The sequence below is a fragment of the Cibotium barometz genome, chromosome 47 (assembly GCF_041138505.1).
Source record: "Cibotium barometz isolate CiBa-2024 chromosome 47, ASM4113850v1, whole genome shotgun sequence".
NCBI classification, from domain to species: domain Eukaryota; kingdom Viridiplantae; phylum Streptophyta; class Polypodiopsida; order Cyatheales; family Cibotiaceae; genus Cibotium; species Cibotium barometz.
Window position 1 is genome coordinate 18,512,133 of NC_141092.1, and position 14,680 is coordinate 18,526,812.

The 14,680-nt window shown below is 41.7% G+C and overlaps 1 protein-coding gene across 1 annotated transcript in view; it reads left to right on the top strand.

Annotated features, from left to right (window-relative positions):
* LOC147611459 (uncharacterized) overlaps positions 1–14,680 on the top strand; it is a 119,665-nt gene that overhangs the window by 14,641 nt on the left and 90,344 nt on the right. The gene's annotated exons all lie outside the window — the stretch shown is intronic.

The following is a 14,680-nucleotide window of genomic DNA, read 5'->3' on the forward strand; positions in this document are numbered from 1 at the left end:
TTACATGTATGGCATTTCATGATTGGGAGAGCACTCAGACTGAAAGAGTGAAAGAGAAAATTAAAGTCTTAAAGACGGCGCACGAAGACAACCTGGTGGAACAGTGTAATGGATGCGTACCACTTAATGATGCCTGTTATGTATGCGATACGAAATCTTGATCAAAGAGCGCCTAATCTTGGAAAAGTATGGATGCAATGCAATCGACTTCTTACAGACCGAGCTGATAAACTTGTTTACATGTATTGCAATGAAAAAATCATGCGACACATTGAAAGCGAAGAATATGAAGAAGATATGCCCAGATGGATGTATTATTGTGATGATGTAGAAGACGAGCACTTTGACGTCCTACGTTGTGCACTAGCCTTGAGATAGAAGATAATCTGAGCATTGACTCGGATGAGCTCAATCAAGCAGATGGGAGAGTAGATAGTGAAAGGATTTTAGAGCACAATGTTGACATAGGGGAAGAAGGAACTTGAAGTTACTTAAAATTAAGTTCATTATATGAATTATCAACTCAAATGAAAGATTTCAATTTGTCATTACAAGTTGTCATTACAATTTGTCAGTACAATTTGTCATTACAAAAAGATTGCCATTACGCACGCAAGAAGTGTTTGTACATTTAGCTTTCGTCTTGAAAGAGATTGCGAAGTACACTAGGAGTAGCAGAGGGTGACCCCGGTGGTTTGTATTCATTAGCCATACCGAACATAGCATAAATACCACGGTTAATTGCTATGCCACACAATGCACATGCGGACACATTTTGCATCTGTCTCACCAAGCATATCAAGTGATAGTAGTGGCCACATGGTAGAACATAGTGGCCGCTCCAATCGTCGAATGGTTTGTAGCACACGGGACATTGCGAGGTGGAGGAACTAGTAGCACCACTAGAGCAGCCCCCACAAGCTCAGGATGCATTAAAAAATGTGAAATATGATTCCCTTGACGCAAAGGATTTAAACGTGCAGATAGTCCTTGCACATCTTGGCTAAGCCGGGTGAGCTGCTCTTGAACCTCTCTGTTGGCGGGGGGGGGGGGGGGGGGGGAGTTTGGGCATGTGAGACAATCTCACTGCTTCTTGCTCCTTCTCTGCAAGCTTTGCCCCTAGGTTGTCTTTGACCACGTTCAGCTCTAGCCCAGCCCCTGCCACCATGAGAGCAAGCTTCTCTCTTGTGAAGGTCATTGTCTCTTCACACAAATCGTGGGTGTTGATAGTGACCTCTCTAGAAGCGAAGTCCACAGGTGTTTTTTGCAAGACAAACTGGGCATACAGCATCTTGGCAAAATATAGTGGAGCGTCTGCATTGTGGAGAGGACGACTGTACACTTAAAGAATATTCATTCGGCATTATTTTTGATGTCATCTTGATTGCACCGCGACACCTTCTACCTTCCCTTCTTGATCTCGCCATCCGGGCATGGCCATATCTGTTTAATCATATCTATGGTTATTTGTTTGTTGATGTCTTTCCATTGGGCATAAGAAGGGTTTTCCCATTTTGACGACCGGCACGCCGTTCTAGTCGCTTCACGAGCAGTCAATCTGTGTGTGCAAGGGATTTCATGCGCTCGTACGACTTCTTAGCTAGCGCGTGGCGCTCGTTCGCTTGTGCGTCTCCCATGTCAAATGACTTTAGGCTTTTAATGAACTATAAAATAAAACGTACGACAAATTCATCATTATCCTCAAAAACTTAATTTTAAACACCACGGGATGAAAGATGAAATGCAAAGACTCGGAAAGTATCCACTTAACATAAAAATACTTCAAAACATTGCACACACTAGAAAACATTGGTCATTCTTCAAAGTAAGGCGGACACCATGTTCAATTACATAATAGGATTAAATGATACAGAAAGCTCCACCAGCGGACGTTGCACCCTTGCTGGTTCAGTCTTAAGTGATCTAAAAAATTCTGCTACTTGCAAGAGAGATTTTCTCTCATCACGATTAGGCAAGCACATCCAATTTTTGACTTTATATATAATTGCGTCCATGGTGGCTTTGTTGTGTGAGTACTGCCGCCCATCCACAACTCCTGCACTTTCCTCCAAAAGTCATATAACACCTCTAATAAATATCCCAAGGCGAAAACATCGCTCGCAGGAGTGTATGCATCTTCCAAGAGAGGATCAAAAATCTCTGGAGCTATCCATGGTCGCTTGTTCCGCTCCCTGTCGGCATAAGCTTGAGCCTCTGCCACCTTTTCTGGATTTTTACTGGCTTTGAATACAAAATTGAGCGATACTCGCTTTTTGGGCGCTCTCAGTAGAAGGCCCCAGTCAATGATACCAATGCGTGCTTTTAAATCCTTTGTAAAATCTAGCACAACATTGAAGGGATGTAGGTCAGTGTGAATGATGCTAGCCATGTGTGCGGCTGCTAGGCCATCCACCAGGGCATGCATAATGTGAGGCATATTCAAAGCCACCTCCTTTATTTGAGCGAGCTGCACCTGGCTTAATTGTATGTCAACAGGCGGGGGCTTTTTCCATCCCTGATCCAAGCAGTACATCGCTCTGGTAAACTCACTGTGTCTGAAAGAAACCTTCAAGAGCGTGTCACCCAGCGAGCCACCGTTATATAACGGAAAAATAGTGATCCACGGTGATTCCTTGGTGAAGGCTATGCATCGCACGATGGACGGGTGTAGAACCTGCATGCCCTGCTCTGCCTGAAAGCTCTCAAATCTTGAGATGTCTTCTCCCTTGTAAAGCTTTCCGCAAAAAGTAACATGCTCTGGAAGAAATGAGATACCCTGGACCTTATACTCCTTTACTGTACGCATGATTGCGCCTGTCCCTGTCACATCCGGTTGTCCGGACGGTGCAGCGGCTATATCTTGGGCGATGCGCACTCTTTTGAGAAGTGTGTCTACAGAAAGAACTCTCATACGTTTGCTCTTCACCTTCTGCTCGTTCCATGTTGCGTCCCACAGTTGTAGACGACGTAAGTCGGCAGAAGGTGGTGCGGCATCTCTAAGATCCTCGTATGCCGAATGCATACTTCCCAAGATAGTGCGTATCCTGTGCTGGGAGTCAAAATCGACTAACTTCCGTCTTTCACACAATTCAGCGTTGCCTTCGCATCTGAGACGACGCTGTGCATTTTTCGAGATCTGCACGACGAGGTCTCTCATGAGGATATCTGACTCATTAGTCTTTCTGACAGCTTCTTCTGAACATTGTGACACTATGATAACTGCCTCTGTGCGAATGGCTCGCAGGATGATCTTTCGCTCTTCGGTGGAGAGCATGGTGGCCATCGTCGCAAATCTAGCAAATATCTTTAGATATAGAACAAAAACAGAATATCAAACAATAGTATTGAAAATAACATCAAGCAATACATCATGTTATCCATTTACGCTTTACACTAAAATAGGTAAAACAACCGTAACAAGTGTGTCACATTAATTATCATTGATCAAACAAAAGAAGCATCCATTGTTGCACATTCACTGAATTGCTACCACCAATCAAGTAGATCAAGAGAAATATATGAGAGAGAGAGAGAGAGAGAGAGAGAGAGAGAGAGAGAGAGAGAGAGAGAGAGAGAGAGAGAGAGTATCAAGACATAGATAGAGAGGAAAGGCATTGAACAATCAAGCTAAATATTCATTGTCATATATACATATCCTTCTAGCCATAATCACGTGAATCGAGGGAGAGAGAGAGAGAGAGAGAGAGAGAGAGAGAGAGAGAGAGAGAGAGAGAGAGAGAGAGAGAGAGAGATTAAAATTGTTTTATATTCACTGTCTAGCCAAAATCACCTAAGTCAAGACAGTGGAAGGAGGAGAGAAATAGATGGAAAGAGAGATTATATTAGATGGCATTTTGAATAATTTCAGCAATGTTTAAAGATAGTTTCCTAAATGGTTTCATAAATTCTTAAATGCAGTGCAAAACAATGTTTATAATCTCTTTATGGCATTTTAAATAATTTTAAAAATTTTTAAAGATGACATTTTAAATGGTTTTATAAATTCTTAAAGATAATGCAAAGCAATGTATATGATTGTTTTATATTCATTGTGATCTATACATGGAAATCTAACCATAATCACCTAGTCAAGACAGAGATAAGAGAAGGAAAATAGAGAGAGAGAGTGAATAGTAGAAGACATTTTGAATGATTTCATAAATTCTCCAAGATAGACTAAAATAGTGTGTAGAATTGTTTTGTTTACATTGTCAGCTTTGCATGGACGTTTAGCCATAATCACCCAAGTAAAGATAGAGGTAGGAGAGAGAGAGAGAGAGAGAGAGAGAGAGAGAGAGAGAGAGAGAATATCATCTATTTTTTAGTGTTATTTCGGTTATTACTTTGTTACTTTGATTTTACTATTTCATGAAATGAGACTTGTAGACAATATGATTTAAACTATGACCCATGTGATACTCAAGCCGCGTTACCGACCAAGTATCACATGTATCACACACAAAAAAAAAAACAAAGGCTGCGTTACCAGCAAACCAAACAAATTTACAACATTTTTTGACCGCGTTACCGATCAAATGCCGCAATATGCAATCAAAGCATATGCACTAGCGAACAACACCATTTTGCTGCATTACCAACAAGGTGCCGCCCGAATCTATGGGAATAGGAATTGGATACGGACATAAATTAGCCGTGTTACCGACCATATGCCCGCATTTGATAAAGGGAAGGGAAGGTGACATCGTTACAACAATGATACTATGCTTGCAGCATTACCGACTAGTACCATTGCAACGTGCCATACTTACCATAGGACACAACTCGGCCGCGTTACCGACCATGTGCCCCATGATAAGCACCATTCCGAAGAATGGCCTTACACACACACGCATCTCTCGTGTGGCGGACCACCCACATCTAGCCGCGCACTGTGAATGTGGGCGGCTGCCCGCACGAGTACTCACACACCCACACTACCCACATGTAGATAAGACATTACGTGTGTGTAAACAGCTGTCAAGTAATAAATTGTATAAACAGCTGTCAAGTAATAAATCCCCAAGGGGCCCTACGGGCTTTATATATATAGAAATATGTTGCCCGATAGGAATTCTGACGGCCCCAATGGTTCCCGTCGGGTTTTAATTATTCCCGACAGGCCCATTGGGTTTTTTCTAAATCCCGACAGGATTTTGGCCGGTTACCAGGTAACCAGCAACCTGCTATTTTGTGAACGTGTAAACATGTTATTAACATGTTCACATGTGTTATTAACAAGAAAAAACTTGTGATCACGTGAATATTAAATCCCTGCCCAAGGCTAACACCTTGGGGGGAAAAGGCCACAACCAGACAGGGTCTTCCCCAGGACAAAGCACGCAAGCCTCTAGCTCTCCAAGAACTCGACCAATGCACCCAAACTTACTCCAGACCAGAAAGCTCAAGCAGGCAACACTGGTGGCAAGTTGAGTGCTGAGGAGATTGCCTAGTACAAGAAGGAGGATAGGTATTTCTTTTGTCATACAAAAGGACACACTTCTTGGGAGTGTCCTAGGAAGACTACCACTCCACCGACAGCCTCTCCAGCCTCCACGGCTTCAGTGGTGAGCCCAACTTCCACACAGATTCCAGTGGTGGCTGTCCCTAGTTCTTCGGATCCCAATGCTTCGGTTGGAGAAATCATTAGCCAGGAGCTCGAAGATAAGCAGAAGGCCGCCCATGACCAGGAGTATGAGCGCAATGAATTGCTCAAGACCTTTGGCTACATGGGTGGCCAGAGTCATTGTCTTGTTTGACAGCGGTAGCACGGAGGATGTGGTCACGAAACAGGCTGCTCGGTGTGCCCGTTTTGTCCTGACTTTGGTGGACAAGTAAGTTGAGGGATGTAGCACAGGCATGACAAGCATCAAGTTTGAAGCTCTAGGTGCTAAATTAGTCATTCAGGGCATAGATTTTGCTTGTGATCACGTGAATATTAAATCCCTACCCAAGGCTAACACCTTGGGGGGAAAAGGCCACAACCAGACAGGGTCTTCCCCAGGACAAAGCACGCAAGCCTCTAGCTCTCCAAGAACTCGACCAATGCACCCAAACTTACTCCAGACCAGAAAGCTCAGGCAGGCAACACTGGTGGCAAGTTGAGTGCTGAGGAGATTGCCTAGTACAAGAAGGAGGATAGGTATTTCTTTTGTCATACAAAAGGACACACTTCTTGGGAGTGTCCTAGGAAGACTACCACTCCACCGACAGCCTCTCCAGCCTCCACGGCTTCAGTGGTGAGCCCAACTTCCACACAGACTCCAGTGGTGGCTGTCCCTAGTTCTTCGGATCCCAATGCTTCGGTTGGAGAAATCATTAGCCAGGAGCTCGAAGATAAGCAGAAGGCCGCCCATGACCAGGAGTATGAGCGCAATGAATTGCTCAAGACCTTTGGCTACATGGGTGGCCAGAGTCATTGTCTTGTTTGACAGCGGTAGCACGGAGGATGTGGTCACGAAACAGGCTGCTCGGTGTGCCCGTTTTGTCCTGACTTTGGTGGACAAGTAAGTTGAGGGATGTAGCACAGGCATGACAAGCATCAAGTTTGAAGCTCTAGGTGCTAAATTAGTCATTCAGGGCATAGATTTTGTGCATGATGTTATGGTTTCCCCTCTTGTATGAGCAGACATAATCTTGGGCATTCAGTGGTTTCACAAGTTCCTTCCTGATGTTAAGTGGGACAAGCACACTTTCCAGATTAGCCGGAATGTGTCCAACGCCCCAATGACCATTAACTGTGAGCCAAGAATCCCAAACTTTCTGCTCATAAGCCACTTGCAATAAAGAAAGGCACACGTTGTGTGATGATTTATATCCAGACTACCCAGACGGTGGCCAGTGCTTTCAAAAAGTATTTGGCTCTCCATGAAAAGTTTCAGAAGATTTTTCTTTAGGACAATCTCCCTCTCTGGCTCCCCCCGTCCAGATCGGCGGAGGACCACAAGATCAACCTCCTCCCAGGCTTAGAACCCCCGATCAAGTTTCCATATCGCCGTTCCAAGGCAATGGAATCGGTATTGGACCGCCAACTCCAAGAATTATTGCAATCTCGCTTCATCTGTTCCCAGTGTGTCACCATTTGCAGCACCGATCTTGTTTGTCAAGAAGAAGGATGGGTCTTCTCGATTGTGTATCAATTATCGTGCACTCAATAAGCTGACTATCAAGAGTAGATTCCCAATGCCTCGAATAGACTATATTCTCGAGAGGCCGAATGGGACTAAGGTGTTCTCAAAACTCGATTTGAAGAGTAGGTACCACCAGTAAGGATTGTTGAGGGGGACATCCCCAAGACAGCCTTTCATATGGAACGGGCCCACTATGAATTTGTGGTCATACCTTTTGGCTTGACGAATGCCCCAATGAAGTTGCTAGAAAGCAACAAGCTCTACGTCAATGAGAAGAAGTCAGAGTTTTATTTGTTTGAGGTTCATTACCTTGGATATAGGATTAGTGCAGAAGGCATTCGACTTAATCCAGCCAAGGTGGCCGAGATTGTCAATTGGGAAGTCCCACAAACTGCTTATGACATCAGATCCTTTGTGGGTATATGCCAGGCATACTTCACCCACATAGATAAGTTTTTTGATCTCTCGGCGGGCGGCAAACCTCACCGATCTGCTAAAGGGTGTCAAGACTAAAAGGTAGCGGATTTGAATGACTCCATAAGCATTGGAGGTATTCAAGAACCTCAAGGTGGCTTTGTCTCAGAAGCGCCTTGTCTAGCGCTTGCCTCGTGGGATGAGCCATTTTTTTCCAAGTGATCACTGATGTGAGTAACATCGCAATTGGAGGTGTATTACAACAGAATGGCCATCCAATAGCTTACATGTCTCGCAAGTTACTGCTCCAGAAAAGAATTACGATCAGGAACTCCTCGCAGTTATTTAGGCCTTGAAACATTGGAAACATTTCCTTTATGGTCGTGACTTTGAGGTTCGCATCTAGATTCAGACAATGCTAAGTACATAGTGGAGTGACCGACAGCACTGCTGGAGCCAGATATTCCAACAATTTGGTGGTATGATTGAGTACCTTCCAGGAAAGGCCAATCTAGTGGCCGATGCTTTGGTGACTTTGATTCAGACCACTAGACTTGACCTTATTAGTACAAGCCTAGACGACATGAAGCACACGTACGCGGATTCTGAGGAATTTAGTACATAGTGGGAACAGGCAATGGATGCCATAGGACCATGCCACTTTTTGATACGCAATGATTGGCTTTTCTACAAAGGTCAACTGTGTGTCATGAAGTCGTTCAGGGCAGCTCTTCTCCATGACACCCATGACACCATTATTGGTGGTCATTGAGGCATGAATTTGACTTTGGAGAAATTAGAACGATAATATTATTGGCCAAAGATGAGGCGAGATGTGTTTGCACATGTGCAACAATGTGACATTTGTCAAAAGGTGAAAGCTCCTTGTGGGAAGAAGATATTAGGGTTGTTACAACCCTTACCAATTCTTGAGGGGCCTTTCCAAGATATATCGATGGATTTTGTCATCAAATGTCTCCGAGTCCAGGTAAGTGTAATACTCAGTGCTTGACTATAGTTGATAGATTTAGCTAATTTGTTATGCTTATTCCATGCAGGCCAATAAGACCGTCGAAGATGTTGCCCATTTGTTTATTCGGAATTGGTACCCGATTGGCGGGATCCCTAGGACCATAGTGTTAGACCGAGATGCCAAGTTTACCAGTCATTTTTGGAGGGCATTGTTTGATAACTTTGGTACTAACTTGAATTTTTCCAGTGTATTTCACCCATAGACTGATGGGGCTAGATAGAAATCTACAACTGGTTGTCCTTTGATGTGCTGAAGTGTTATGTCCACGACGAGCAAGGTAAGTGGGAATCGTATTTACCTTTAGTTCAAGCTATTTTGAATGATTCCTTTTCTTCAGCTATTGGCAAGACTTTATATGAAGCTGTTTTGAATGATTCCTTTAGTTCAAACTGTTTTGAATGATTCCTTTTCTTCAGCTATTGGCAGGACTCCATATGAAGCAGTGTTTGGAAGACCATTCCAGTCGCTATTGACCAAAACCTCGTCTTTAGTACCTGAAGGCGAACAGATTGACGGAGTCTCTCTAGGAGATTTTGGAGTCAATAAAAGATAAGTTGGCTAAAGCGCAAGAGGCCTACACTCGACGACAGGCCAACAAAGACAGGCCAACAAAGACCGAAGGGATATGAAATTTTCGGAACGTGATTGGGTTTATCTTCGAATCATGAAGCAAAGATTGAAACAGGTAACCATATTCTAAGATTGGACATCCTATGCTAAAAGAATTATTTTCATCAAATTCATGGGAAACTAATTTTTAGTATTTATGCATAAATAATTAATTAAAGAAAAGAGAAATTTTTGGTATTTTTATTTTTATGCAAAAAGAGGAATTCCCATGATAATGGAGATCCATGTAATTAAATGAAAAAAGAGAAATTTTAGTATATTAAAATAATGAATATTTAATTTAAAGAGGAATTTTAGATAAATTTATTTTATGCATGAGAAAATTTAAATGATAAAAGAGGAATTCCCATGACAATTGGAATTCAATCATTTAAATGGTAAAAAAAGAATCCTTGGCATATTTAAAATAATGGATATTTTTATTAAAGAAAAGAGAAATTTTAGATAAATTTATTTTATGATAAAAGACGAAATCCCATGACATTTGGAATTCAATCATTTAAATGCAAAAAGAGGAATTCCCATGATATTTGAGATCCAAGAAATTAAATGGAAAAAGAGAAATTTTTAGCATAATTTAAATTATGAGTATTTATCAAAAGAAGTGGAATTTTGAACATTATTAGGAAATATGGGTAGAATTGATTTTTGTAAATCCCATGAATCTTTTTCTTAAAAGAAGAATATTGAATATAGTTCACTTGAGAAATTTGATAAAGAATATGAAAATATCCATTGAGAAAAAGTACCTTTAACTAGGCTGCCAAGCAATTGGCAAAAATTCAAAAAAAGTCTCATCGGTATCGAAAGTAGAAAATGTTACTAAATGTGAATAGATGTGAATACGATGATGTGAATGCAATGTGATAGGATGTGAGTGGATGTGATAAGATGTAAATGGGATGTAAATGGATGTGGATGTGAAGAGATGTGGATGGGATGTGATGTGATGTAAATGGATGTGGATGTGAAGAGATGCGGATGGGATGTGATGTGATATAAATGGATGTGGATGTGAATAGATGTGGATGGGAAGAGATGTGGATGGGATGTGATGTGATGTAAATGGATGTGGATGTGAATGTGATGAGATGAGATTGAGATGTGATGATATATGAGGAAGTGATGTGATGTAAATGGATGAGAATGAGATGTGGACGTGATGTAATGTGGATGGGATGTATGTGATGTGATGTGGATGTAATGAATGAGATGGATGTGAATGGATGCGATGAGATGTGAATGGATGACATGTGATGTGATGTAAATAGATGTGAATATGATGTGATGTAAATAGATGTGATGTGATGTGAATGGACGTGATGTGATGCGAATGGATATGATGTGATGTGAAATGGATGTGAATGGATGAGATGTGATGTGAATGGATGTGATGTGATGTGAAATGGATGTGATGTGATGTGAATCGAGATAGATGTGAATGGATGAGATGCAATGTGAATGGATGTGATGTGATGTGATATGGATATGGATAGATGTGAATGGATGAGATGTGATGTGAATGGATATGAAATGAATGTGATGTGATGTGATGTGAATCGAGATAGATATAAATGAATTAGATGTGATGTGATGTGAATCGAGATAGATGTGAATGGATGAGATGTGATGTGAAATGGATGTGATGTGATGTGATGTGAATCGAGATAGATGTGAATGGATGAGATGCAATGTGAATGGATGTGATGTGATGTGATATGGATATGGGTAGATGTGAATGGATGAGATGTGATGAGGATAGATGTGATGAGATGTAATATGATATGACTAGATACGAATGGATGAAGCACGATGGGAATACATATAATTGGATGTGGATTAAGCAATGTGAATTGATGTAGAAGAATGTGGAATAACGAGAAATGATGTGGAACAATGTGGAAAGTTGAGAGTTTGTTAGAAACTGTATTTATGACTTGTTTTTAAATGACTGTTTTATGTCAAGAATGATGGGGAAGCATTTTGACCTTCTTGTGAATGAAGTCGTGGAGACCTAAGTGATAAAGTTGCAACAGCTGACGGAGAGTCAACGGAGGACGTCTCACGTCGATCGAGGTCTTGACCAGCCTCGGTTTGATTTAAATGGTGAGCTTCTGGTAGGGTGGGTGAGGGACCAAGGAAGCGGCCTATGAGTGAAGCGCTAGGTGACCTGCGAAGGAGCTTAGAGGGTGCTGATCATACGGTGCTCGGGATCTACGTCACCGAAGATACCCACACGTGCATCGAGGAAGAAAATGGAACAAGGAGTTAGAGTTGTTTTCTGAACTCGGGCATGGATCGGGTTGATTGTCCTTGCTGGTCCTTAACAGATGAGTCCATGGCTCTTTTATATGGATCTATTGGTTGATCTTGCTGATCTTCAACCGAGAGTCCATCTGGATTTTTATAAGTGAATATATTTTCGGGTACTATGAGCTAGGAACTATTGAAAAGACCCCTGAATGAACAGGTGGTGAGCGTTCTGGTTGCCATTGATGCCATAGGTACACCAATGAAGGAATGATTGGAAATTAGAATTTAACCATATATTTTGGAGGATTATGATCAGTGATACTATGGTTTCATTAAAAGATTGTCTTAAAGACAGCTGTGAAACAGGCAATTTCATATTGGGTGTGTAAGTGGTGTGACTATCTTGAAGTTTTCTTGAAGTGCCGTCTAAGGGGCCTAGGAACTCTTTTCCCTGGTACCCGCGGCAAAACATAACCAAATTGTTAAATGGACTGGATGGGGTTAGGCTGGATTGATGGATCCCTAAAATGAGACTCAATGTTGTTATGGTACAATAAATGAAGTAAACCCCGAATAGTCTTTGTTCTATGGAAAAGAATCAACGAATGTGCCTCTCGATGAAGAAAAAAGCATTGGTCTCTATGATCCAAGTGCAAGTCTCTTCCTTGATCTGACCATGTGACTTACGGGTTTGGTCATATCACTTTGGTCATATCACTTTGGTTAGTTAAGGCGCTTGATTACATTAGAATAAAAATAAGCTGGAGGAATCGCCTATGTCTGCTGGGCGAGGAAAGTTTTTTCGGGTTCGGTTTTGGAAGAACCGAGGGATTAGTCTCTTGTCCGGATATCCATGGGTGAGGCCCCGAGTGAGAGGCTCTTCCCTGCACACAAGAAGTGCTACTTCCGCTGCTAGCACCGTCGGAATTCGTTGCACGGAGGGAGCAGGGATCTTTCAGCTAGTATCAGAGCAAATTGGCTAAAGTGGATCAACCGAGAAGCAAGAAATGTCAAGAATTTATGAAGTACCAGTAAAAGATTGTAATTGTGTGATGAAGTTCATACAAATTGATATTCAAAATAAAAATTCATAATTGGTAATTGGGTCTTCAGATGGAAGTACCACAATTGTATGGAATCCCTGGCTTGCTTGAGGCCTAGATATGATGGTATTTACCTTATAACTCCAAGGACCTTGACTATGTGTATATACCATGGGTATATCTGCAGCTCTTTACTGGATAATATATACGAGTAAATCTAAGACCTTGAAATTATAAGCAAAAATGCTATCCAGATAATGAATTCGAATGCTAGTTGATATGATTTTAGAATTCTGGTTGAGAATTGATGAGTTGATTTGGATTCTGATTGAAAGATAATGATTCCTGAATTTTGGTTGAAAGAAGATAAGTTGAACAAAGCCACAATGAGGATGAATGGGACAAATCCCAATGATGATATTGGTAACTGGAATGACAATTATGATTTCAACAAATCACTATGAGATTAGTGGATTGTGCTCACAGATTGCTGCTGGCCCAGTGGATCTAATTAAGGGATGACAAATTGAAAACCTGCATAACTGAAATTCTCGTGGAGGAATGTTCAGATGAAATTTTTGGTATGATGGACCATTATTGTGTTAAGGATATGAACAATATGTTCTGAATGAATTGTTCTCTGATAGTGAGTTCTGTGTGTTCTTCTTGTAGAAGGGATCTTTATCCCAAGATTCTGTGTGGGTTGACCAGACTATAAGGAACCCCAGAATTTAGATGAATCTAAAGTCAGAATTGAATTATAAAGTAATCTCTTCACATGAGTATCTTGGTTAATTTGGGAAAAAGAGACTTAACAAGAATTTTCGTATTGATAGGATCATGGATCGAGGTTGTCGTTGTAGGAATGTTAATCCCCAACTCGATGAGAAAGAGCTCGACCCGGATGTTCATAAAACTCTTCGTAGATCACAGCCTGGACCTTTCAAGGGTGAAGGGAAAACCTTGGGCAAAGCTGTGGAGAAGTAGATCAAAGCAATGGAAGAATACTTCGATGACACTGGGTATAACGAGAAAAGTAAAATGGCTCTTACAAGGCTGAAGATAGTAGAAACAGCCAGAGTGGCATGGAGAAACCACTGCGAGACAAACCATCTGGAACGGAACACCCAGACATGGAATGATCTCAAAATTTACCTAGGGAAGAGATTCTATCCCCCCGATTTATGGTGGAAACCAAGATGAATGAATTCTTAGAGTTTACCCATGGGAGCAGAACTATTAAAGTGTATCACCAAGCGTTCGTTCTTCTCGTCAAGTACTTGCCATCGTTGGATGAAGAACAGCTGATGGCCAGGCTCATTCTGAGAGTGAACGAACCTTTGAATATCTTAGTGAAGAATGCCAAGCCAATTTCCATGGCCGAAGCAGTGCGGCGGATGGCGAAGGATTTCGCCAAGGCTTTTGATGTCAAGGTCCCGCCAAAGCTAGCACCATCATCTTTCAAAAGATTTCTAGCTCCAGAATGTGATTCCAACCTTCCACCACCTAAGAGACAACAAGGTCAAGCTCAGAATATGGAAAGTTCCAGAATGGAAGAAAGGTTCTTTTCCCAGAACTCAATCCCCTGGAATTCAACTTCAAAAGTTCCACCCTTGAACAAGGAAATGCTATAACTGTCAAGGATTTGGACATCGCAGTATAGATTGCCCAACTCCTTTTAGATCAAGGTTTTCGGGGCAGGGAAATCAGGGACCAAGATTCGAGACTCCAGCTCCTTCCTTCTCGAGTAATCAGGTTCCTTTCCGTCAAAATCAGGGAAATCCTAGAGGTAAACCCTCTAACCAACCCTTAGTTTTAATCCAAAGTAATGCAAGACCTCCGCCTTAGAATAGGGGAGTCAAAGAGAGATGTTCCCAAATCGGCCGTCCACTTCCAAGGCAGTAACGCTGGAAGTGATTGAAGAAGAAGAAGATGAAAGAGATTATACTCCACGTGCGAGATGAGAACATCTCACGTTTTTTAAGTGGGGTAGGATGTAAGATTCCTCCCTCCAGCTTTTGAGGTGTAAAGGTGTAAGAACCTCCCCTTCTGTTCTTGTAAATATTCCCCTCTGAAATAGAAGAAAGATCTTGTTTTACCCTATTTTGGCCTAGAGAGAGAAAAAGTCTAGGGAGAGATAATCCTAAATTAAGATATCTTTGGATATAAAAATCCTCCTA